At 37.4% G+C, this 26,561-nt stretch overlaps 1 protein-coding gene across 1 annotated transcript in view; it reads right to left on the minus strand.

Annotated features, from left to right (window-relative positions):
• Window positions 1-26,561, minus strand: part of MEGF9 (multiple EGF like domains 9) — a 91,169-nt gene that overhangs the window by 63,749 nt on the left and 859 nt on the right. The window lies entirely within an intron of this gene.

Genomic DNA, 26,561 nt, shown 5'->3' on the forward strand with positions numbered 1-26,561 from the left:
AAGATAAAAAAGAAAAACAACATAGTATTTGAAACAGAACTGAATAGGTGTACTGAAAGGTTTAAAAACAAAAAGGATGCACATCTAAGGCCATGGATTTATTCATCCACTCAGCAAATATATTTTGATTCACTATGTGCCACACACTATATTAGGTGCTGGGGATGCAGTAGTAAATAACATACACCAAAATTCATGCCCTCATGCCCTTTATATCTCAGCATGGGGGAGACATACAATAAATGACTTAAGTTAAATATCTAGTATGTTAGGAGGTAGCAAAATGGTAAAGAGGAAAAGCAATGCAGGAAAGGAAAACATGGAGTGCAGGGAAGAGGATAGACTGTGTGTGTGTGTGTGTGTGTGTGTGTGTGTGTGTGTGTGTGTGTGTGTGTTGGGGAGTGCAATTTTAGATAGGATAGAAAACAGAAGCCTATGTTAAAGGTATGTAAGAGCTTTCCTTTTGCATGTTCCTTATGCGTGCTTCTGGACAAGGTATGGAGGTTTAAAAGGCACAAAGCAATATTCTATTGAATAACAATGAATAAATAAATGAGTGAATGAATATGACTAGAAGATGGGGAGAAAATATCGAGAATATGAAAACAGAATGCTATTTTTCTCTCTGAGTTTGTTAGAGAAAAGATTCTTGGTAAAGTCCATGATTATTAATTCACTCAACAAATTAATATTGTGTCAAAAATGGGTAGTGCAATTTCTAGATGCTGGAGATACAATAATGTGGAAGAAAGACATGATCCCTACCCTCCTAACAGCTCACGGTGTTATAACAAAGAGAAAAACAAAGAAGCAATATAGTGTGGTAAGTACTAAAATGGAAATATGCATGTGAGAAAACATGGTGTGCCTATTTGCACAGGGAGAAACAAGTAAAGCTTTCCAGGAAGAAATCTAAACTGGGACATAAAGAATGAGGAAGTTTAGCCAGGCTAAGAGTAGAGGGGAAGAATATCTCAAATGCAAGGGGGTACCATATGGAATGACATGGAGGTAAGACAGAGCACAGTACATAGAGAAATAAGTCAAGTTCTTTTTGGCTCCAGCATAGAATAGGAGGTAGGAGTGGTGACAGGTGAAGGACTTTTTTAAGAGCAGCTGGGTAACTATGGAAGAATTTTAAACAAGAGAGAATGACATGATCACATCTACATTTCAGAAAGATTACTGACTACAATGCCAAGAATGGATTGGGAAACAATGAAGGTAAGGAGACCTTTCAGGAGCCTCCAAGCGCATATGTATATTACTAAGACCACAGGAAATTTATCATTACCTGTGCCAGGTGGTAGGTTCATGTCCTTAAAACTTGTTTTTCTACTGTAGCAAAAACAAATCATATGTGCCAATAAATTATCAAAGTCTCTTATCTGGAAGCTAGGGAAATTGTATAAAATCTAAGACCCTAATAAAACAGGCCCATACAAAAATATGAAAAGCCATCATGCTGTTCCCTAAGAGAGCATCTTCATTATACATTATGTCAATATCTGATAACAATTTTCATTCCTTCCCCTTCCCGAAACAAGTTTTCTACCCATTTTAACAGCTTCTGAGACCTTGAGATCAATGGGTAAAAGACAAGTACAGCTTTTCAGCTGAATAAACAAAGACAGACAAAGAGGGTAATGTAACAACATGAGTCTGCCCACTCAGATATTTTCCAAAGTAGGAGTTCATGCCCAGCTTCCTTGGTTGGAAAGCTCAGGGAAATAAACATTCTGGATATATAACTAAACCAATATCAAAGACATAGTCATTAACACTATGATTTCTGCTAATTGTTCAGTGGACAGTATGTAAAATTTGGGGGAAATTATGAGGTCTGAGGGCTTAAAAAAATTTAATGGTAATAAAAAAGGTAGGTACACTGGGGTATTTTGTTGACAACACCAGACCTGACATATTAAAACAATCTTATTCACTGAGAAAGGCCAGAAAAGCAAATAACTTTCATCAATGCCCTCTAGAACTCATATTGTATATATCAAGTGTATATTAAAAAATGTTATTGTAGTAAAAAATGTGGTTGTAGTCAAAGACAGAACCACTCAAAATGAAAATTAGTTGTTTGTTAGGGTATATTCAAAAAGACTAATGTTTTGTGTTAACTATATAATATGTACAATGTTTGACTTAAGTGATGTAATGTTTGAGGCAGCTTCTCTATCCTTTTTTCTCATTCAATATAAGCAGTACATTCCTAACCAGGTCTGCTCAGACACCCAGGGTGCTAGTGAATGGTAGTACAGACTCTTCAGTGACCAAGCAACCAATATCCAGGAATTTGAAAAAAACTTTTTATAATGAAAAGTTCCACTATCAATAGACCATTTGCCTGACTTGTTTTCATAGTTGAAACTGACTCTCTGCTGGAAACCAAAATTTCCCCTGTATTAGCCATAGTCACTTCACCAGCTTAAAATTAGGACAGAGCAGAGGAGGGGGAAAGTGTTTCTAAGACAACAAAAGATGGAAAAAATTAGGTGATCAAAAAGAAAAATGTCCTTGTTGTAAAAATAATGTGGGACATAGACATTTAAAAAGAAATATAAATAGTAAGTTTCTTGAACTAAATAAATATTTATGGAATGAGCATGGTTCAAATGACAAATTTCAGCACAAGTTGTCTGCAGTTTATATGACCATTGACAAATTATTTTTTTAGTTCGTTTACTCACATGTAAAAACTGGATAATCTAATATAACCAACACTCCTCGAACAATTCAAGGAGTCCATTTATATTGCTGGTTTTCAGCCTCAGTTGGGCTATATAAAGTAATTAGCAATGTCAGAAGCAACATGGAAGTTACCAATTTTCATTACCTCTCCCAAAAAATAATAAAATTTCTAGATTTAATTTTTTTTAAGGAAAGGATTTTCTCCCTAATCATAAAGAAAGCATTTTGCTGACTCTGTATTTGATGATAAGAAATTATTCAATTTTTTTGTTTGTTTAGGTATGATAACAGCATTGTGGCTAATTAAGAAAAATATAAGCAGCCCTGGATTTTAGAAATACATTCTGAAATATTCATAGACAAAATTATAAGATGTCTGAAATTTATTTCAAAATAATACAGGAGGCAGGTAAATGGATAAGGGTATGAATGAGGCAGGATTGGCCCAAATGGTTGTCTGAGTGGATGACAGGTATGAGAGAAGTCATTACACTACCGGTATTCTGTTAACTTTTGTATATTTTCAAGGTTTTCCATAATAAAAAATTTTCTAAGTGTCTATGCTACTTTCACAGGCATATTTTCGCAGGTTTTTGTTTGTGATAGCAAGGTTATTCATTGATGCCCTGAGCAAGGGGTCAGATTTTAAATATGCATGCTAGGCAAAAGCTCTTTGCCAAGATTAATTTGAAAAAAAGTAGGTTGGTTTAAATGCATTTTAACAAAATTTCCTGAATGTTTGGAAAACAGATAAGTTTCTATTTCAAAGACAATTTTAACAACTAACATTTATTGAATTCTTTCCCTGTGCTTTCACTGTTTTAAGTGGCTGAGAAACATTATCTCATAACATAACACTAGAAAACAGATTTACAGAAAGGTAAGAGATGGAGCTAGGATTTGAATCCAGACAATGACTTTAGAGCCTACACTTTTAGTTACTAAGGACTGGATACTTCGAGGCTCAACAATACTGGTTTGCGTAGTGTTGGAAAGAATTAAGAGAAGAGAGGAAAAAAACTACTTCTGGCTTAAAAATATACATGCATTGTCTTGTCAGGGGAAGCAGTGTATATAGTGGGGGAATGGAAAACATTTGATGTTAGGTAGATCAAATACTGAATTATAGCTAGTTACCATTCATTATTACATGACCTTGACTAAATTAAATATCTTAGTACATACAGCTTTAATATTCTCACCATAGCAATAATAATAAAATGATAATTGTGTAAGGTGAAGGATATGTTAACTAACCTTACTTAGGGTAAACATTTGCAATATATATGTGTATCAAATCAGCACACCATACATCTTAAACTTACACAACGTTATATGTGACAATTGAAGGTGGGGGGAACTTCTCTTATCCTTGGTTTCCTCACCCACACTTTGAAGGTTTGAGGTAAGGATGCAAGGTGAAAATGTAATCCTATCTAATAAAAGAGTAATATGCAAACTGACCGTACCTCTGCTACACCCACAAGCCACACCCACCAGCCAATCAGGAGCGAGTATGCAAATTAACCAAACCAAGATGGCTGTGGCCACGGAGCAAGCAGGAGGCTTGGGTTTCCCTGGCGATGGAGGAAGCCAAGCTTTCTGCCTGCTCTGACCGGCCCTGGACTCCACTCAAGGCTACAAAGTTTCAATTATAGAAGATAAATAAATCCCAACAAAAATGGCTGCGGCCACAGAGCGAGCAGGAGACTTGGGTTTCCCTGGTGATGGAGGAAGCCAAGCTTTCTGCCCGCCCTAGCCTCTGCTCAAGGCTACAAAGTTTCAATTATAGAAGATAAATAAATCCCAGATACCAGGGCCTCCGCTTGGGTCGCAGGGGGGCGTGGCCAGCCTGCAAACGACCACAGGCCCCTCGCCCAGGCCGCCCCATGCCCAAGGGAACCCCCACCCTGATCCGGGACAAACCAGCCAGCCCCCACCTGTGCACCAGGCCTCTATCCTATCTAATGAAAGAGTAATAAGCAAATTGACTGTCACTCCAACACACAAGATGGCTTCCACAAGATGGCCAGCAGGGGAGGGCAGTTGGGAGGGACCAGGCCTGCAAGGGAGGGCAGTTGTGGGTGATCAGGCCAGTAGGGGAGGGCAGTTGAGAGGGACCAGGCCTGCAAGGGAGGGCAGTTGGGGGTGATCAAGCCTGCAGGGGAGGGCAGTTAGGGGTGACCAGGCCGGCAGAGGAGGGAAGTTGGGGGCGACCAGGCCTGCAGGGAAGGGCAGTTGGGGGTGACCCAGGCCTGCAGGGGAGAGCAGTTGGGGGGGGACCAGGCCTGCAGGGGAGGGCAGTTAGGGGTGACCAGGCCTGCAGGGGAGGGCAGTTGGGGGCAATCAGGCTGGCAGGGGAGCAGTTAGGCATCAATCAGGCTGTCAGGGGAGTGGTTAGGGGGTGATCAGGCTGGCAGGCAGAAGCGGTTAGGGGCAATCAGGAAAGCAGGCAGGAGAGTAGTTGGGAGCCAGCAGTCCTGGATTGTGAGAGGGATGTCCGACTGCCTGTTTAGGCCCGATCCCGGTAGGGATCTAAATGGGCAGTCAGATATCCCTCAAGGGGTCCCAGATTAGACAGGGTGCAGGCTAGGCTGAGGGACACACACACACCCGTGCACGAATTTCGTGCACCGGGCCTCTAGTCTATTACATAAGTATCCTAAAGCATTTATATACAAGTCTGTCCTTCCATCAGACTGTAAATGCCTTACTCATTCATCATTCTATCCTCAGCTCCTAGCACAGTACCTAGCACACAGGAAGCACTTAGGTTTGTTCAGTCTAACAGCAGATCCATTAAGAGGTCCAGCATCAACTGCTGGCTTTGTCAAGTCTGTGTGTTATACCAACAAGCAAAATAGGTTTCAAATGTTTGCTTAATAAGAGAGGACAGAAAACTAATTGATGTCCCCCTCCTATTATTATATTATCTTAGCATGTAAACCCTTTAATCCAAAATTAATGCTGGAAAAAATTTATACAGAGAGTCAGTGGCCTCTAATTATCATTTCTGGGGATCATTTACTCTTTCGGAAGTGCACTGTAGTTTCCAGACTAATCTAAAACACAAACCTTACCATGTAACTTTGAGGAGTATATTTCTTCGTCGCATTTAGAACAAATTTCTGAGCATGATATATAAAGTACCTCATTATTGCACAACTGCCGAAAATTCCAGCTTCAACTTTCACCATTCCTTGTTCAATTCTCACACAACCTCTCCTCCTCTACTCAGGCCACTCAGGTCTTCATGACCGTGTATAGGCTGTGCATGTGCTTTCTTACCTCTGTACTTTTTTCACCTCTGTACTTTTTCACATGCCGCTCCCTTTTCCTAACCCTAACCCCTCCCCCACCTCAAGACTCAGCTCAAAGAAAACTTCCTCCAGAAAGCCTTCTCTGACATTATCCTGCAAACCGCCACCCTCAAAAAAAACAAAAAAAAAAAACAGTCTGGGTGAGGAGTCCCCTCTTGGCTATTATAGTATATGCATACCATTGTGATGGAACTTACCATCCTGTCATCTGATTTTCTGTATCCTATATGTTCTCAAAGACAGAAACCATCTTATTTGTCTTGCAGCATCTCTCTACCCCAGCTCTAAGTGCACAGCAAGTGATTAACAAAGATCTGATAAACAAAGGAATCTTATTTTGTTAAAATGGAAAGCCCACTGTAAACTTACTGATTACCCTTTTCCCCATTGCTTAAGTAAAAATGAATGCAAAATCTTAAGTTGAACCATCTTACTGAGACACAGTTGAAGGCCAGTATGAACATGGCGAGACAAAAAATATAAAATAAAAAGAGGATCTGAAATCTTGTCTGGCTGAAAAAAAAAAAAAGAAGAAGAAGAAAAAGGAAGCTTGGTTAAGCAATAAGGAAATAGAAAATAATAACTTCCTGACACTTGTGGCTTTAATCCATGAAGACTACTTAATCTCTGATTTTAAGTGTGTGTATTTCTGAGTGATTTATTATATGAGAATGTCAACTAAAAGAAATATAGCACAGATAAATCCCCACTTTCTGATAAACTGTTAAAAGTCCTGTTGTTAACAAGAAAGATCATATGCTAAGAGAAATAATTCTCTAAAGCAGTAAGTTTAAGTAAACATTTTTTTTGCAACAAATGTCTAAAGTCCATTTGGAATTTATCAACAAAAATTTTATGCAAAAATTAAACAATGATTAATACACACAAAAGTACTTTATTAAGTTGAGAAGTTTTTATAGCAACTCAATAGCATTTTTTATATTGTCTCTATTTCTAACAAACTTGTATGTCATCTTTTACACTGACTGAAATGCTAAGTTTTTGGAATTATGCAATTTACCTTTAAATGCCATCCTAGATAATATGTAAAATTACTTATCTGATTCATAACAGATATCTGTCTTCCCTCTGGAAACCAATTCACTGTACAGGTCAATTAGACTAACAAAAAAGTAAAATTAAAATGGACAGTTATACTAGTATGTGAGGATATGCTTTGGTCTTTCAGGTAAAGTGCATACTTTCTACTACAAATCCAAAGAATTAAAGGAAAACCAACAGGGTGATTTAAAAAATCTATGGTATGGACAGAAAAACAATGACTACAAATCAGAAAAGAGAGTGAAGGTGGCAGAAGGGAAAAAGTGCATTAAAATTAACAACAGAGGTTAGATATAATAGAATACATTAAACTCAAACTACTTTTAGCATATTAACTTACCATGATAGAAAGAGCTTCAAAAATAACATAGATTTGGGTTGAATCCCAACTAACTAGTATTTCCTAGCCAGGTATCTATTGGGCAAACAACCGGACCTCACCTCAGATTCTGGTTCTCTGTAAAATAGATTAACGTTACAAATTCAGAATTGAAAAAAGTAGAGGTAGTGAAGAATCAAAAAGAATGGAAGTAGTGAAAGTGCACAGATATTCAAAATATAAAACTACAAAGAACAGCTCATATTTAGAAGGCTTACTTATGTCTGACATTCTAAGTACTTCGTATATGTTTTCACTTAATCCTTATAATATTCCTGTAACGTAAATGCTATTATTCAGCCCATTTTTACAGATGAGAAAATTGAGGCACAGCCCAAGGTCACACAACTAATAAGTAGTAGAGAAAAGTATTCAAATCTAAGCATTCTGGCTCCAGAGATGATAGTTTTCACTATTATAATAATAACAATTCTTTAGTTAGCTTGAACAAGTTCTTTTAGATTGACATAATTGTGCTCTGTTAACTCCAAAAAGTTAACCTCTAAAAGCTACAGAACTCCAATCTACAGTACATCTCTGCTACTCTACTGCCTTTGTACAAATAATTTCATAATCATGAGACTTCATTTCCTCATTTCTTCTATGTAAAATGCTATTGTCGTACGTTATTATACTTTAAAACAAGATACAAGACATTTTGCCCAACAACCTTTTCTTTCAGGGATAGATGTAATCTCAGGATATACGTAGCTGGTTATACAAAAGGAGACAACAAAAACAGGTTTTACGTCAAGCAGGTATGGTATTTTGGGCCACTTTTGCAGCTAGTGATTATGATGATAGGTCTGGGAAAGAATTCCAGGTTTCCAAATTGCCCTTTTCTGATTATGCTTCTGGATAGGAGGAAGAGATAACCAGAGATGAAAAAGGCAGTTTCTGGCCTCAAACTGTAGTATTCAGTCTAGTTGGAAATTATCACATAGTTCTTTTTTTTTTTTAATATATTTTATTGATTTTTTTACAGAGAGGAAGGGAGAGGGATAGAGAGTTAGAAACATCGATGAGAGAGAAACATCGATTAGCTGCCTCCTGTACATCCCCCACTGGGGATATGCCCGCAACCAAGGTACATGCCCTTGACCAGAATTGAAACCGGGATCCCTCAGTCCGCAGGTCCGCAGGCTGACGCTCTATCCACTGAGCCAGACTAGTCAGGCTATCACATAGTTCTTAATGGTCTTCCTGGTCATACCATTCTCAGAGATAAATAATTTACTATTAAGGAGTATTCATTTATTTAATAAATATTTACTTAGGTCCTACCAGATGCTAGGAATTAATCTAGGCGCTGGGCATATAGTGGGGAAGAGAGAGAAGAGAGAAAGAGAGAAAGAGAGAAAGAGAGAGAGAGAGAGAGAGAGAGAGAGAGAGAGAGAGAGAGGGAAAAGGGGGGAAAAAAAGAATGAAGGGAGAGAGGGAGAAAAATCCCTGCACTTATGGAACTTACATTCTAATGGTGGTGGGTGGGGAGGATTTATGTTCAGTTCAACTATTTATTGAGTGCTTACTATATGCTGAACACTGTCCTAGGTAGATGTTAGAGACTACAAACATCAAAAAGACAGTCAATAAGCTACTTGAGAACAAGATATAGAGGAGTCAGTTGTATAAACAAATAATATTTTAAAATAAGAATCCTTACAAAGTAATAAAAATATAATATGTACAGTAATATCCTATATAATAAAAAGGCTAATATGCAAATTGTCCCCTCGACCTGGAGTTCAACCGGGAGTTCGACCAGAGAGCAGAGCCAGCTGGTCAACCACCCACAGCCCCTCCACCCAACGCACTAGGCCTCTAGTTATCTGTAATAATAAAAGTGTAATATGCTAATTAGACCAAACATCCTTCCAGACGAAGCTGGGGCTGCGAGGGAAGCCCAGGTCCCAGGTGCCAGCAGCCTGGGGAAGGAAGGCCTACTCTTGCACGAATTTCATGCATCGGGCCTCTAGTAATATATAAGGTGCAATAGTATAGGAAGCTGCATGGATGTTTTTCAAGGACAAATAAGTGTATCCAGTGAAAGAAAGGGATGTGGTAGACAGCTTAGTGTCATAGTCTAATTTCCTACTATTTCAGAATTCGTTCTTATTTGGGGAAATTATCAATCTTTTGCTATCGTACCACAAAAGTTCATAATACCAGATCATTTTTTCCCTGCTTTCAGGGCATGGGCAAGTGATTGAGGCTTTAACAATCATATGCACCCTCATCTGGCTTGGAATTAGAGAATAATGATCCAAAGCAATGAGCTCTAGTGACAGAGAGAAAATGGCTACAGTATGATAAGTGGCAGCAGTACTTGGTATTGCAACTATAGCCTCTAATGTTCAGTGGTGGTGTCAGTGGCATATTCAGTGGACTTCTCTGTGACACAACAGGGCATATGTCTAGCTCCATGTCCTGAATTTAATTCCCTGGAGATTCTGTGAACTCTTCAATATCCTTTTAATAAATTCAATTTCTGTTGCTTATAATTAAGACCCTTATTAAAACTGAAGAGAAGGGAATTCCAGGCAGAGGGAATAGCATAAACAAAGTTAACTAGAGACCAGTTAGTTTAGTGATTAAGAAAGGAGGCTTTGAAGCTAGACAGATCTGAATTGGAATCAAGGTTCTACATTTTACTAGCTATAAGACCTTGCTCGGTGTACTTAAACTCTCAAAGTCTCAATTTGTGCTTAGTAAAGTAGGGATAATAATACATATTTCTTATTAGGTTCTTTGAGAATTAAACAAGGTCATGATAATTCATTTAAAGCGCTGAGTATCTGACCCAGATGACTGCCTTATTAATAACAATAAGCATGGTATTTGTGGGAAATAAAAGCAGTTTGTGCTAGAGTTTAGAGTATAAGGAGATGGTAGGAAATTATTACAGAGACAGATTATGAAGACATTTTAAATCATATTAAGAAACTTAAGCATTTTGGGATGGAATTATTTATGTGGTTAAAATAGGAGAATTATATTGAAGTATGATTACATTAAATTATTAACTAGGAGAATGATATGACCAGGCTTTGCACTGTATATATATATATATTCTCCACAGCTAAATTTTCATAGTCGACCTGACCACTGCCCTTGTACACGTGCAGCATGTTATTGTTGAGCCCTGATACCATACAAACTGAAGCTATTTAATTCTTTTTAATAAATACTCCCAATTGTGTATATCATCTGCCAATATATTTTGCAAATATATCTGAAGTAGTTGGGTCTATACTTAAAATAATAGTTTCTCCTTTGTCTGATCTTTGCATAATGAGGGAAGTTTATAAAATGGGGAAGGGGAATACATCCTCAGGTGACTGGCAGAACTATTCATTACATTTGCAAATCTGAGATTCTTCTATGACTTTCATAAAATCAAATGTCACCTGCTACCTTTTAAAACATATTGACTTGCATCAGCATCTTGAGTTAGAGTCCCTATTAAGTTAAAGATGAAAGGTTTTACTGTCAAGAACAATCGATACTACCATTTTGCAGTGTGTGGTATTTCTTGCCAAATGCTAATAAGCATTACAGTCTCTGTTAGACCAATCCTGCTGGCGCTGACCAGACAACCTCATAGTTACTGTTCAGTTCTGCTTAACATTTATCATGGTTGTCTACCTATTTACTTTCAACTAATTTCCACTATTATCTCCTCTCCCTAGCTCCACTCCACAACCATATCTACCTCTGAGAAACACTCTTTGATCTAATTTTGATTTTCACAGGAGCTACTGAAATCAAACCTGAGTCACTGTAATTCAGAATGAGTGCTGAGAAGGACAATGTATGGGCTTGCTGGGGGTGGCTAGAGAAGGCGATAGAAACAGAAGCCTAAATGTGCTCTGTACCACTGACTGCTTTATTTCATTCCCATCTGCTTTGGCAATGCAGCTCAGTTTAGTCAAAAGAAAAAAGAACACAGACTTTTAAGTCAGACAGAGCTGGGTTTCAATTCTAGGTCAACACTCAAGAACCCTATTAGATTGGTACTATTATACTCAAGTTACATATGATGGTATAGAAGTCTGGGGAGATTATGTGACTTGCACTGTGTTATGTGCATGTTGTATTTGGCAGGCTCTCAAAAATATCAATGTGTAACCAATATAAAATTGAGTGGTCATGTCTTTCTATAGGCCAGTTTTATTTTCACTGTACTGGGTTATTTGTGGCTATGGCCTGATACCTTCAAAAGATCTCAGAAAAGTATCCATCTGCCAGAACTGGACAATGGCTGTTTCAGGGATTCCTTGGAGTTCTATCTTTGCATTTGCATTTTGAAAACAGCTTCCATTTAGTCCAGTTCTGAGCAATACCATTACTGTTGTATCTGCAACATGTCACAGGATAATTCTGGCCACTCTAACCTGGGCCACTCTGACAAGATAAGATGTGGTCAAGCACATTAGTATTACTCTATACCTTAGAACTACCTGTTAGAAAGGTTGACATGTTACGATGTGCAAGTCTTCCTGAATACCAATGTGTTGCCAGTCTACAGACGCTGTCAAGAAACCAGGTAAATTTATTAATCTAGAATTGACAAAGTTTTCTCTGCTGTTTTTCAAACACTGTGAGTAGGTAATAAAAACTATTAACAATAATTATAGCTAACTTTGAGTATTTACTATGTGCTGATTATTAATCTGTGCTGGTTATTAAACACTTCTGAATTGTTTTAAATGCATTAATAATTTAACCCTCTCTCAATAACACTATGGTTCATTATTGCTTTGATTTGAAAGTTATAACCCTTTCTTCACAAATTTCAGAGAACAGAGATCACCGTATGAAATACATATCAGTTTCCTGAAGATCAAAGCCATACTTTAGCCCAGCACCTAGGCCTTTTTTGGCAATGTATGAGCAAGGCAGATGGACACCTTGATTTCTCTCATCACAGAATTGAAAATACTAAAAGCCTGGCTTCGTTTCAGACTGCTTTGGGCTTTCAGAGACCACTTGAACCCAAGAAAAATCATGCTTGTGCTGGAACAGACACAAGAAAAATAGTCACAAGTTTAGTTCTGCCAAGGAGTACCAAGTCTCAAGAAAAGCATCATATGGAGTCTGATATCTCTATTTAAAATAGATTTATGTTCTTTTTGATGACATGACAAATGATTTAAATGGGGTAAATTTTTCCCCATTTTGATCTGTCATATACTTGACTTTAGAACCCACACCTGTTTTAATAACAAATAAGTGACCTAATTTATTGCTGTGAGAAATGAAGCAATGTATGCAGTAATAAAATGTTAAATTCAGTCAGTGATTAAAAAGTTTTATGGTATAGTTTTTTTTCTGTAACTATTAGGAGACACTTAATATAGTAGCTTGAACAGAGTAAGCACTCAGAGTTTGATCATTTAAATTACAGTAATAGCACCAAAAGTACTACTTTCAACTTCATTTGAAAAGTGTTCCATTTCACAGTGCTAAGTATTTGAAACATATTACATTAAACAGCAATTGCAAAGCAATATATCCATATAGAATTACCTCAATGGTAGGGAGGGAGATAAGTATTGATATAAAAAAATTCTGTAGTTACCACTAAAATGTTAACTTTAGTTGTATCTGGGTTCATTTTGTCTTTATATTTCTTTATATTTTCTAAAATAAACATATTATTTTTGAAATCACAAAAAAGATTAAGTGGAACCCATTTTAAAGAGATCAACTAAAAGTAATACTAAAGATCTACAAAAGCATAAGTGATTTATTTTATGAGTTTAATATGAGATAAGGATTATTTTATTTTCAAGGTAGTACAGGAAGAAAAATAATACTTTAGGATCCCAAATCTTTGGAAAATACCAATACAAATTTGTTAACTACAAAATAACATAAAAATATTTTTGCATAAAGAAGCCCCTTAAAATGCATGTATTCACTTCTTTGTTGTGTTTAATCAAAAGCTATCTTGAGGAGAAACCAAGATGGCAGCATAGGTAAACACCTGAACTTGCCGCCTCGCACAACAACTTCAAAACTACAACTAAAAGACAAAACGGACATCATCCAGAACCACAGGAAGGCTGGCTGAGTGGAAATTCTACAACTAGAAGGAAAGAGAAAAGCACACTGAGACTCTTAGGAGCTGCAGAAGTAAAGGCAGAGGTACGGAGGTGCACGTGCAGAGAGGGCTGGCAACTGAGGACACGGCTGGCTTTTTCAATCAGCAGGGAGATACAAGCTCCCGACTGCTCTGAACTCCAATTCCGGGCGAGACTCTGGGGACCCAGACTCATACGGGGAGAAACTGGATTGTCTGGCAGCAGGAGGAACTCAAGGGCGGCTTTCTCTCAGAGGTGCATGCAGCGATTACCAAGGGACACTGAGACCCAGGGGCCTCTTAGGGTAGGGCTGAAGGGAAGCCATTGCTGTTTGCTCTGCCCTGAGACTCCGCCCCATCCAAGCTGTACGCAGAGGCTTTTGCATATGAATGGCCTGGTCCTTTGAAATCTACACTTACCTAACAAACTGCAGCTGAGTCAGAGAGACCCAGAACACCCAAAAGAAGGCCCAAGGCCCCACAGTAGCTTGCATTGCTTTACAGCTGGGCCTCATCTGGGCACCTCCAAAACCCAAATAAAGAAGAGGAATCTGCAGATCTCTCCGTAGCTCCTGCTGGGTGGCCTCAGGCAGAGGCTAAATTAGCACCTCCTTGGAGATCTAAGAGACAGTGTACCCAGAGGTCAGAGTAGGGCCATCCAGATTACAACTCCTCAGATCCATAAGGGACACAATCAGGGGGCAGACTCAGTGAGCACCAAAGCCCCACAGAAGCAAGTCTTGTCTCAGAAGGGTGTCTCCAGCACATAAGTTCTCCCAGCGTAGACACAGCTGATCCTCACAACCAATTGGCCTGGAGGTCAGTTCCTCCCAGTGATACCAACAACAATCAAGGCTTAACTACAACAAGACTGTGCACACAGCTCACAAAGGGGTGCACCAAGAGTGTCCACCTCAGGTAACTGGGGAGGCTGAGCCACTGGGCCCTATAGGACACCTAGCACACAAAGCCACTCTATCAACTCAGGGAAGCAGCCAAAATGCAGAGACAAAGAAACAGGTCACAAATGAAAGAAATGGAGGAAAGCAAATGACTGGATATAGAGTTCAAAACCATGATTATAAGGTTTTTCAAGAATTTTCTAGAAAAGGCCGATAAATTTAGTGAGATCCTCGAGGATATGAAAAAGTACCAACTAGAAATTAAGCATACACTGACTGAAATAAAGAATAATATACAGAGATCCAACAGCAGACTAGAGGATCACAAGAATCAAGTCAAAGATTTGAAATACAAAGAAGCAAAAAACACCCAACCGGAAAAGCAAAAAGAACAAAGAATCCAAAAATATGAAGATAATGTAAGGAGCCTCTGGGACAACTTCAAGTGTACCAACATCTGAATTATGGGGGTGCCAGAAGAAGAGAGAGAGCAAGATACTGAAAACCTATTTGAAGAAATAATGACAGAAAACTTCCCCCACCTGGTGAAAGAAATAGACTTACAAGTCCAGGAAGCACAGAGAACCCCAAACAAAAAGGATCCAAAGAGGACCACACGAAGACACATCATAATTAAAATGCCAAGAGCAAAAGACAAAGAGAGAATATTAAAAGCAGCAAGAGAAAAGCAGTTAGTTACCTACAAGGGAGCACCCATATGATTGTCAGCTGATTTCTCAACAGAAACTATGCAGGCCAGACGGGAGTGGCAAGAAATAGTCAAAGTGATGAATAGCAAGAACCTACAACCAAGATTACTCTACCCAGCAAAGCTATCATTCAGAATTGAAGGTCAGATAAAGAGCTTCACAGATAAGAAAAAGCTAAAGGAGTTCATCACCACCAAACCAGTATTATATGAAATTCTGAAAGGTATTCTTTAAGAAGAGAAAGAATAAGAAAAAGGTAAAGATAAAAATTATGAACAACAAATACACATCTATCAACAAGTGAATCTAAAAATCGAGTGAATAAAAAATCCGATGACCAGAATAATCTGGTGAATATAACAGAATCAGGGGCATAGAAAGGGAGTGGAATGACAGTCCTCGGGGGGAAAGGGACTTGAGGGGTGTGGGTAGAGACTGGACAAAAATCATACACCTATGGATGAGGACAGTGGCGGGGGGGAACCGGGTAGAGGGGAGCTATGGGGGGAAAAAAGAGGAATAACTGTAATAATCTGAACAATAAAGATTTTTTTTAAAAAAAGCTATCTTGTTCACATTATATTGTAAGCTACATAAACCATATAATCAGGAAAGAATACCAAATAAATGTTTGAATTCTATAAAGCCTTTGTGTTGAGAAAAGCCCACCATAATTTACACATATAACTTACCAAAAACCTTGGGAGACTGGAAGTAGCAGGCTTTATGTTATAGTCAGAGAAACTAAGTCACAGAGCCATTAAAAAATGTGCTCAAGAACTCACAAAGTGAATGGAAATAAAAACTGAAATGCAGTTCTTCTGACTGCTGTTCCACTGATTAGCTTGGTCCATTCAACTCAGCCTTCATGGACAAGTTTAAGCAACAAATTAACTTAAAAACTAAAACCAGTTGAACAGGATAGGTTTGCAGGCAACATACCAACAATTCAGTATAATAATACCCAACAGCTAGATTGCTTTGTGTTTTTGATACACTTTATAACTATTCATTAACTCACACAACATCAATGGATGGTGGGGCTATATTGTTAATGCAGTTAATATAGAACAGATAAATCAAAAGACAAGGTAGGATTATAATGAATATGAAGTCAAATGAGAAGTCTATGGCAGAAAAAGCCCAATGCGAAGCTTCTTCTAATCAAGCAAGCCTCAATAAACAATAAAATATATTGAAATATCAATCATCTCCTCTTATCCCCTATTATTTCCATTAACTCTTCCCAAACTACTATTACATCCCTATAAATGATAGGACTGAAGAGAATCTAAAATGTACTCAAATCATCCAACTTCCTTCCGAGAGGCCAACATCTAAACTTCCCCTAGAATATTTTTGAAGGAATTGCACCTTTAAAGACCGTTTCCAAAATTAAAATGGTCATAGAGAATACAATTTTCTCCTTACATTTAACTGCTACTCCTAACCTCTTCTTTTTGTTCACATACATTAAGCAAAAGCACTAGTTTTTTAAAAATAAATAATTAAAATATAATAAGATCCCTGGTAATATGACAGTTTCTGGGAAACATGAAAGACTGAAACAAAAGTTTCCAAAGTCAGTCTAACACTTATTAAGTAAAGGTTATTTACCATTCTCTAGCCAGGTTGAAAACATTCCTACTCCTTATCATTTTCCCTGTGACTAATCAGAATACATTCCTTTTTCTAATTGAATAAATTCCCTTTCCCTCAGAGCTTAGCTGTCTCCCTGGCAAGGATATCATATAGAGCTGCTGGTATATTACCAGAATAAAAGCAATCCCATCTGATCTAATTGCAAAACATACAGACAGACTGAAACCAAACTTTATATCTTTAAAGGAAGATCTAATCAAAGACCTTCTATTAGCAAAGGCTATGAACCATGACATAAATTCAAAATTTGCACAATTTAAATAAGAACTATTTTAATAAGCTATTTTAATTAATTTTTAAGTGCATGCTTTAAATTTCCTAGACAGAATTAAATGGATAAAGAACCAGTTCTGCTTTCATTCTCTTCTAGATCCCAGATAAACCTTCCCAAAGGTACCAAATCTTAGATGTCATCCCTACCATATGTTTAAGATTTGTCAAGCCTCAGGAAAGTTTCCTTTCTTCAGTATTGTCTTCAGCAATCTCCTCTCTTCAGAATGACAACTCACTGAGACTAAACAATTATCTCTGATGCAAATAAAAATTGCTAAGTCAATTAAGAAATTATAATTAAGTGGCCCTAGGTAATATCAACTAACTTGATGTCATCATGTAAATAAATGCTTACCAACCTTATCACAACTTTTTTTCTATTTTTTATTTATTTTTATGAATCTGAAATTAAAATTAGATATATTCAGTGGAAATTTCAGAAAAACACAAAGAAGGTAATTAAAATGACCCATAATCTCATTATTTAGCTTTAGCCACTATGGTATATTAGCATATTGCTACTAAACATAATATAATTATTTTAATGCCTGCATAGTAGTTCATAGATTACTATAATTTCATTATAGTAGAAATGTAGAGTAGAAGAATTCCTATTTCAAAAATCTTTACTGAAAGAAACCCAGCATATACACCAGACGAGAATGGAGCTGATTGAAGTGTGGGTGGTGATATGGGGGTGGGAGTTGGGAGTGGAGGGCCCAGAAGTAGAACCACTTGGCCTCCACAGTCCCTATACTGCCTCCCAAACACATCTAAGGAACCCTAGGTCTCAAAATAATACAGTTTACTAGTAAAAACCACAAATCTAGTCTAACTCTCTCATTTTACAGATGTAATTACTTGCCCAAGATCAGAAATGGTGAAAGACCTGAGAAATAACTTACAGAAAAGTGCTCAACTTTTCCAATTTAGCTGCTCTTTGTACAAAAGTCAGCAAGTGTTTATTTGTCTATTGCTGTTCTTCCTTTCCTTTAACTGAGAAAAATAGAAGGGACAAAGTTATGTAACAAAATGTAAATAAATAATGTAATTTGCTAGATTTCAAGGAACTCTATTTGTCATAAGTAATAAAGGGGAAAAGAAGGAGAAAAGTTCATTTCTAAACTATAAGGGAAGAGGCCAGGAGATTACATTATCTTCCTTAAGAATACACTGCAACTGTAGTATAGCTACAAACCATTCCTTCTTTTTTACTCATTTAATCATCAAATATTTATTGAGAATCTATTCTATGCTGAACACTGGGAATACAATTGAGAACAAAACAAACAGAAGTCCCTGCCCTCAAGGACTTTATAAACCTGACTAGAGGCCCAGTGCACGGATTCACGCACTGGTGGGGTCCCTCAACCCGGCCTGCACCCTCTTGCTATCCAGGACCCCTCAGGGGATATCGGATAGCCAGTTTCAGCCTGATCCCCATAGGCCCGATCCAGACAGGAGGGAGTCCAATCCCCACAGGCCTGATCCAGACAGGAGGGAACCCAATCCTGTGCATTAAGAGTCTATCCCCTGGTGGTCAGTGCACATCATAGTGAACAGTTGACCAGTCAACCAGTCATTCAGTTGTCAGGTCGCTTAGGCTTTTATATATATAGATAGGTTTAAGCAAGCTACTTTATATTTCTAAATCTGAGTATTTGCCATCCATAAAGTAAGGATAATAATATTTAACTACTGCATTGTTTAAGAATTAAATAACATGATGTGTGTAAAAAAAATCCTGGTAAATAATTGGGCATGTAATATGTGCTCAATTAATATTAATTACCTTTCCTGATAAAGTGTTAAATATTATATTAGAAATGAGAGGTGAGAGAGTAGGTCTCTTTGCTACTGACACACTGATTTGAGGAATTACAACTAAAATAATGTTAAGATAATTCCAAAGAGATTCCTACACTAGGAGAGAGTTAAATCATATTTCAATCTGAAGAAGTGAGATTTACATGAGCCCTCTCAATCAAGTTCTGTAGTTCACTTTTGTTATCTACATCACCATTTACTTTCAATGAATACTGGGCTCTTTCCATAACACTCAGCCCCATATAGTACCTAGGAAATAAAATGTTAAGTAAGCAATCCACTTTTCCAAATACCATTTTCCATCCTATAAATATGGGTAAGCTAAACCAGTCAAAGATTTACATTCAACAAGATAAACTTAAAAGGCAACAGTTTGAAATACAAAATATCAAATGTGAAATCCACAAAAAACCTGTAAAGATTTTGTCAATATTCACCAATAAAAGTACCAACAGAAAACAGAAGCTTAGCCTTTATTCATTCAAGAAATACTCAGAAATTAACAAAATATGGATGTCAAAATCTTGGAGATTCTAAGAGCACCTTGTAAACTATAAAACACCGCATATTTATTCATTATTAGAAGCACTTTGTTCACTACTAACTTTAATAAAATCTCTATAGGGGACATTTTGTCATTCAAAAGAGCAAACATTTGTTTCTCAACCAAATTAACCCCTTTATACTGGTATACAGCCCCAATCCACCTACCCCTCAAAACCAGTTCATATTATTCATAAGTAGAAAAAAATTGCTACTTATTCAAAGTATTTGATTTTTTTTTTAATTGAGACAGATAACTTCTGTTATTACAGTTTTTTCTGTATTGTTCCTCAGGAGAATGGATTGGGGGGAGAGGGGTGGGAAGCTGGGCAATAAAGAAGACCCCAGAGCAAAACCAAAACTTTTCTCTCATTTTTTTCTAGTTCCTTTTTTCAAAAAGGGATAATTAATTCCATGTTTTATATACCACATAAATGATGACATTTTCTTATCAAGTGGGCTTAATAATCTAAATTAAATAGACTAAAAACAAATTCAAAGGAAGAAAGTCAAAGTCACAGAGAAAGACAGGTTTTGTTCTGAGTGCAAAGTGTTCAACTCTGTGCACCCTGTTACCAGGACATCTTCAAGGACCTTTTGTTCCTCTAGAAAGACTTCTTGGAAGAATTGAGCTTTGAGAAGGCACTGAAGAAGGACAAAGTGGTAAATTGTTAAATAGAGAGAATAATTTGGTTCCTTAAAGAGCATGAAAGAATGGATGAGGCTAAGAATAAGAAATAAGAGTGAGAGGAACATATAGGAGTTTAAAGTTAAAAAAAATTAGCAAGGGGGACAAACGAGTTTTTTTAATGAAGAAAAAGTAATAGGAAAAGATATCGCCTAACAATAATAGTGATCTGTGGAACAGTGACATTACCAGAGGGATTATTTTGACACAAATTTATCGCATGTACTTAAATACATCTAAGAGGATAATTATTTTGAGTGGACTTTTACTGTGATCCAAACACATACGTATTCAGACATAATCTTTATCTTTTTTTGTCACAATTTTTGAAAATCTCCCTTTAAAGTTACCAGTACAATTAGGGTAATTGTTTCTACTAAAAAACAGATAAACCATAATGTGTTCTTGAAAAAAGACGAAGGGACCATAGAAGAGGTGTCTGTAACATGATCTCAACATTAGTAACAAAGGTTTTCATATCATATCTAAAATAAATAAATAAATAAATAAATATAAAGATCAAGGCAAAAAAACATAAACTAAAGCTAATTATAACTAAAAATATCATCTAACACTGTCTTTCAGCCAAACACAATCTTATATTTCTATTTTCTTCTGATCTATTAAGTGCCCTAGAGCAGTAATCTCTCTACCCATAATTTACCCATCAGTAAAAACAGCACTGTGATACTTTCCTTCCATTCTTTTTATAAGGGTGCCAGGAGGTCTGGAAGTTAATATATACATGTTTAAAAATGCTGAGATGAAAGTAATGCACACTTTAATTTTATGGGTCTTTAAAAAAAATTGAGATAAAAAGACCTAGTCAGATTATATCAATGTGTAAATTTTCAACTAGCCAGAAGGCTTCCTGGGGACATAATTCAGAAGAATTGAAACTAATGTTCTTGAGTTTAACTATTATGTTCCAGAAACTAATCAGACTAAGGAATTTCTACAGAAAGCTAGGTATTTAGCCTAGAAATAAGATATAGTGAATTTGAGATGTCTTGGGCCTGGCCCTAAAATGACTACAGTCAAGTTTTTCTCTGTCACAAACCATATTAGAATCAAATCAAAGGAAGAATTAGAGCTATAATTTAAAATCACAGTTATAAAACAGAAAATTTGAGGTGAATGAATAGTGCACAATGGAGTAAAGGGAATACATGCCAGAGAACAGATTTTTTTTTTTCTTCAGGTTAGTATCCAAGAACCAATATTTTTAGCGAAATGCTTTCCTTCTCTTCTCTACTATATGGCTCCTCCTTTTTTTTATTTTTTTATCCTCACCCAAGGATATGTGTTGTGTGGCTTTTTGTTGTTTTTAGAGAGAGAAAGAGTGAAACATTGACATGAGAAACATCGATCAGTTGCCGTATGTGCCCTAACCGGGGATCAAACCCAAAACCTAGGAACTGAAACCACAACCTTTTATGTGTACAAGATGACGCTGTAGCTACTTCTTTAAATGTCAGTAATACAGATTCTGGAACCAGAACAACTTGGTTCGAATCCAGGCTCTGCCACAGCTAGGCTTCTCTAAGCTTCAGATTCCTTATCTACAAAATGAGGATAATAATAACTTGATTACACCTAATTGTTGTGAAGATTAAGAAACATATATGTGAAGCATTTAGAACATTGCCTGGAACATAGTGAGTACTATATGTGTTTGCAATTACAATGACAGTGGTCCACAATCCCTCAGACCTGATGCTAAATAGCAGAAGCTCCAAAAACCAAAGTTTTTCTGTAACTCATTTGGCACCAAAACCTGAGCTGAAAAAAATTCAAGGCTATTTATAGTTTTTATTTATCCTACTTGGTGTGAATATATATGCATTTTGCTGCAAATATTTTAATGTGCTTGATTACAGGATACTGCCCCAGACTTCACTGGGTTGTATTTATTAACTTCCTAAAACCTAAAAAATTCTAAATTGTGAAATACATCCAGCCCCACAGGTTTTGGATACAATTATGGACCTACATTACCTTTGGAATCTGAATAATTTCTATTTCCTTAAAATGAATGTCATATTCTTAAATAACTATAAGCAAATAAGACCCTGAACTTAGCAGTAGAGAATTTTAGGATGAAGAAAACATTCCCCAGTACAGTCAGGTGCATTCCCAGAACGTTCCTTTCAAATAAAATCCATTCGTAATAATTTATGTATGTGTCATAGTAACAAGATTTTTCAAACTCTAAACAAGGCCTATTCTCTTAATTTAGATCACAAATAAATGATTAAGAATATTTGGGGGGGGCATTAATGTGTCCTCAATCATGCATACCACATCATTACAGAATTTCAGAGCTGGAAGAGACCCTTGAGAACTTATCTAAACTATTATTCCTTTCCTTCCAAACTGTTTAACATCCATAAATTTATTCTCCCCTATGAGGTAAGAATAACCTGCACTAACTTGTCCTTAGACTCTGTCTATAGGAACACCCTGTAGGTGAATATGAATAAACTGGGTGGGGTACACCGACAGACCTGGGATCTAAAAGGATGACTTGAACCTAGCATAATAAATCTTACATGTTTAGCAAATGCCTCAGCTTATACTTTAAAAAAACAACAAAAATTTCCAAGTCCAGAATAAATGAAGATTCATCTAGCACATGTTAAAAAAGAAAAAAGAAAAGAAGACTTAACTATCTTAATGGACTCAATGAGTCAACAACATAGTGCGGCTGCCAAAAAAGTTACTCTTGATTAGGAATAACTACATCAACAGTAGTATAGCATCCAGAAAGAACGAGGTAACTGCCCTCTCTGCTACAGCTAGTTAGAACACATCTGGAGTATTATGTTCAGCTCTGTGTTCCACACTTTGGGAGAGACACAGAAAGATTTTAAAAGTTCAGAAGTGGGGTGACCAGGATAGTGAGGGAATTTGAAACCATGTCACATAAAGAACAGTTGAGGGAGCTGAAGGTATTTAGTCCAGACTCAGAGGGAACATGATCACTGTCCCCAAATCCCTGAAGAACTGTCATGACACAGAGAGAGCAGACTTATTCTGTGTGGCTCCAAAGGGCAGAACCAGAACCAGTCTGTGTTAACCACAGAGAGAAATATTTCAGCTAAGTCTATGGAAGTATTTCCGGAAATGTAGAGCCCTATTAGGAGGTAGTGGTAACGTTCTATCGCGCCCTAAAGATCCATATTTTTTTTCTCCAGTAGCCCCGCATTCAATCTTGGCTGCCACAATCAGACAGAAAGTGCAAGGACCATTTTTTCTTGCATCTGTGCTGGAACCTTAGCTGCAGACAGTAACTGCTCCAGCTCTGTCAAATAGATGCATTAAAGGCCCATAACCTTACAAATCAAACATGTGTCATCACCTCAGTCTCTTACTGCTGTTATAACTATTATTCTCTAGTATCACAGCCTCTCCCTTCACCCTATTTAAAATGTCCTACCTAACCAACCAATCAGCCAAATGTTTTGCCAGGTCTGTGGGAGGAAAAGTGCCTACTTACTGGGCAATTAGTTTCAGTTTGTGATCAGTGTCCCTGTAAATAAAAGAGGGCCCAAACTGAGAGGCGGGCAGGAGCTCTTACCTAGTCCTCCATGAAAGAAATTCTTATTAATTCAAAGAGCAACCAGAAGACCCATCCTATCACATAATGTATTATCAAAGGCACTCAGTACTTAGAGGAGCATTAAAATAAAAGCCCTGTACAACCATTTTCCCAAATGCCAGGGAATCCAACTTTGCAAGCCAAACCAGGTCTCTCAAATTCAGGTAGAAGTTTTCCTTGTGTCAGAGAGATGTGCTTACTGTTTGAAGTAAACTAGAACCCATGCTCAGATAAAAAGGCTGCACCTGATTATATCACTGTAAAGCTAAAACTGCCTATTTATATGCCCAGTCAGTTCAGCCGCTGAGAATCAGACACAGGCAATCCATAGTGAATTCACAGAAAAGTACAAACTACAGAAAATTTAAAACACAAGAGTCACCAAAGTTGGGCATCCTCCTAAGACTTTTGTGACCCAAAGACCACCACAGACATAGGTATATGTTAGTTCTTGAAAAGCCTTGAACAATTCATATGGCAAATATAATCAGTCTTGCTTTACTTCATCTAAAATGTTTTAGAGTCTATAAAACTCCAGCCAAAGTATTAGAGAGTATAATATATATAATGGACTCAACAAGAACACATTCTTCTCTGTGCTTTTTATAAAGTGTACATAATAAGAGACTAATTAAGTTATGATACATTTCTACAACACAAAAGGCAACTGTTAAAAATAAATAAATAAGGTAGACCTCAGTATTAACATGGGTGGGGTTGTGGGGGAGCCCATGATACAAAGTTAAGTGAATAAGCAAGTTGCAAAACAATATATACAGAATTATTTCATTTAAAGTTTTTAAAAACTATTTTATATGAACTTATACACAGGATTTTTAAAATTTTTTTAAATATATATATTTTTTTATTTCAGAGAGGAAGGGAGGGGGAGAATCACTTAGAAACATCAATGATAAGAGAGACTCATCGATTGGCTGCCTCCTGCACACCACCCACTGGGGATGGAGCCCACAATCCGAGCAGGTGCCCTGACCGGGTATCAAACTGTGACCTGGTTCATAGGTCAATGCTCAACCACTGAGCAATGCCAGCCAAGCTACACACAAGATTTTTTAAAAACTCTGTGTGTAAGTTCATATATGCCCAGAAAAATGTCTGAAAAGAGATCGAACTATTAACAGTAGTAACCTCTAGGGACTGACTGGAACCTGGTGGCAATAAAGGAATGACTTTCACTTGGTCCTTTGAGGACCTCTGGTTATTTGTAATATTTTTTGCAAGTAATGGTTACATTGTGATTTAAAAATAACAACACAAAAATAATGAAAGTAAAATAACATCAGTTACACAGACTTATTTATCATATACTGACCCTTCAAAATAAATGATCTTGCTACTTAAATGCTACTGCGTGCTTCAAATTCCAGAAAATCCAATTCATCCTTTTTCTATTATACCTTACTAAAACAAATAAAAATCACCACAAATCCCTACTAGGTTTCTCAAATGTTTTATAATACACACACACACACACACACACACACACACAGCCTCATCATAAGGATAACTAACACACACGTTATTACCGTCCTTAACTCTGCACCAGGAACTGCTCTAAGCACTATAAATGTATTAACTTATTTACTCTTCACAGCAATCCTATGAAGAGTAAAGTACTGTACTATTATTACTTTCATTTCACAGGTTAGGATTCAAACCTACGAATAGGCTCTCCAGAATTCATACTCTTAACCACTTGCTTCCTGTTTCTCAATAATATGTCAATCTCTCCATACAAAGGCCAAAACAGATTATATTCCAGCTGGTTAATACACTCCTGAAGCTAGGAGAGATGCAATCTTGGCTTCTTTTGAGTGAATAATCTGCAATGCCAAGCTTGAACTCAAGATTCAAGACTGTATTAAGACTAATAATCATGTGAGAAACTCCACAAATTCAATTACAGTCCAAAGTCCATACCTGACTCCGCAGTCAATCACTGAGCCTAAGAATTAGGTCAGAGATCCATTAATGTCAAGTACATCTAGGCAAACGGTTTGGACAAGGTAGGTGTTATTTGTTTAGTTCCAAGCCCATTTTAGATTTTTTTTTAAAAAGGGAGAGAATAAAAGTAGTCTCTGACTTTGCTTGAAGACTTCAAACCAGCAGGAAAAGCCTTATTTTCCATGTGGACTCAAACAGAAATCAGCATTTATCGGCATCAGCAAATTTAACATTCTAGCTTAAGGGAAAGGAAAAAAAAAAGGGACATCCCTGCTTAAATTGTATATTTGTCCAGACATACTGACCTTGTATCTGAGGGAGAGAAAAAAAAAATGGTGCAAGGAAGGGATTTAACCTAATTTATAAATGTGCTCAACCTAGATACACACCTGTCCCAAATGACCTCCTGAATCCACTTGTTTCGGTGGGGGGTTCACCATATCCCTCTTTTATTTTTCTCTTGGCCTCAAGTGGACTGTACTACTATTTGTAAACAAAATGCTCCGGGTGCCCCTTCCACCTGCCACACGCACAGCTGATGTTTATATAAACAAGGAGAAACGAACAAGAAACCTTAGGCTCAGCTTTGGACTCACTGGTTGACGGAGGTATTGGACTGGCTTTCGAACTTCCCCAAATGACCCAGGCGGAGAGGCAGGATGGGCGAACCAAGCCCAAAAGTTTGTGCCCATTCCGGGTCTCTGACAAAGGCCAGAAAGCCCCGTTTGGAAGGAGGTGCGATGCCTCCCACCCAGCCCAGGGGGACAAAAGACTTTCCAGGCTGGGGGTGGGAAGCAGGCTAGCTGGAGCTTGCCCCCCCCTCCCCGCCCCCCTCCTTGGGAGC

Source organism: Cnephaeus nilssonii (assembly GCF_951640355.1).
Source record: "Cnephaeus nilssonii genome assembly, chromosome: 14".
Lineage (NCBI taxonomy): Eukaryota > Metazoa > Chordata > Mammalia > Chiroptera > Vespertilionidae > Cnephaeus > Cnephaeus nilssonii.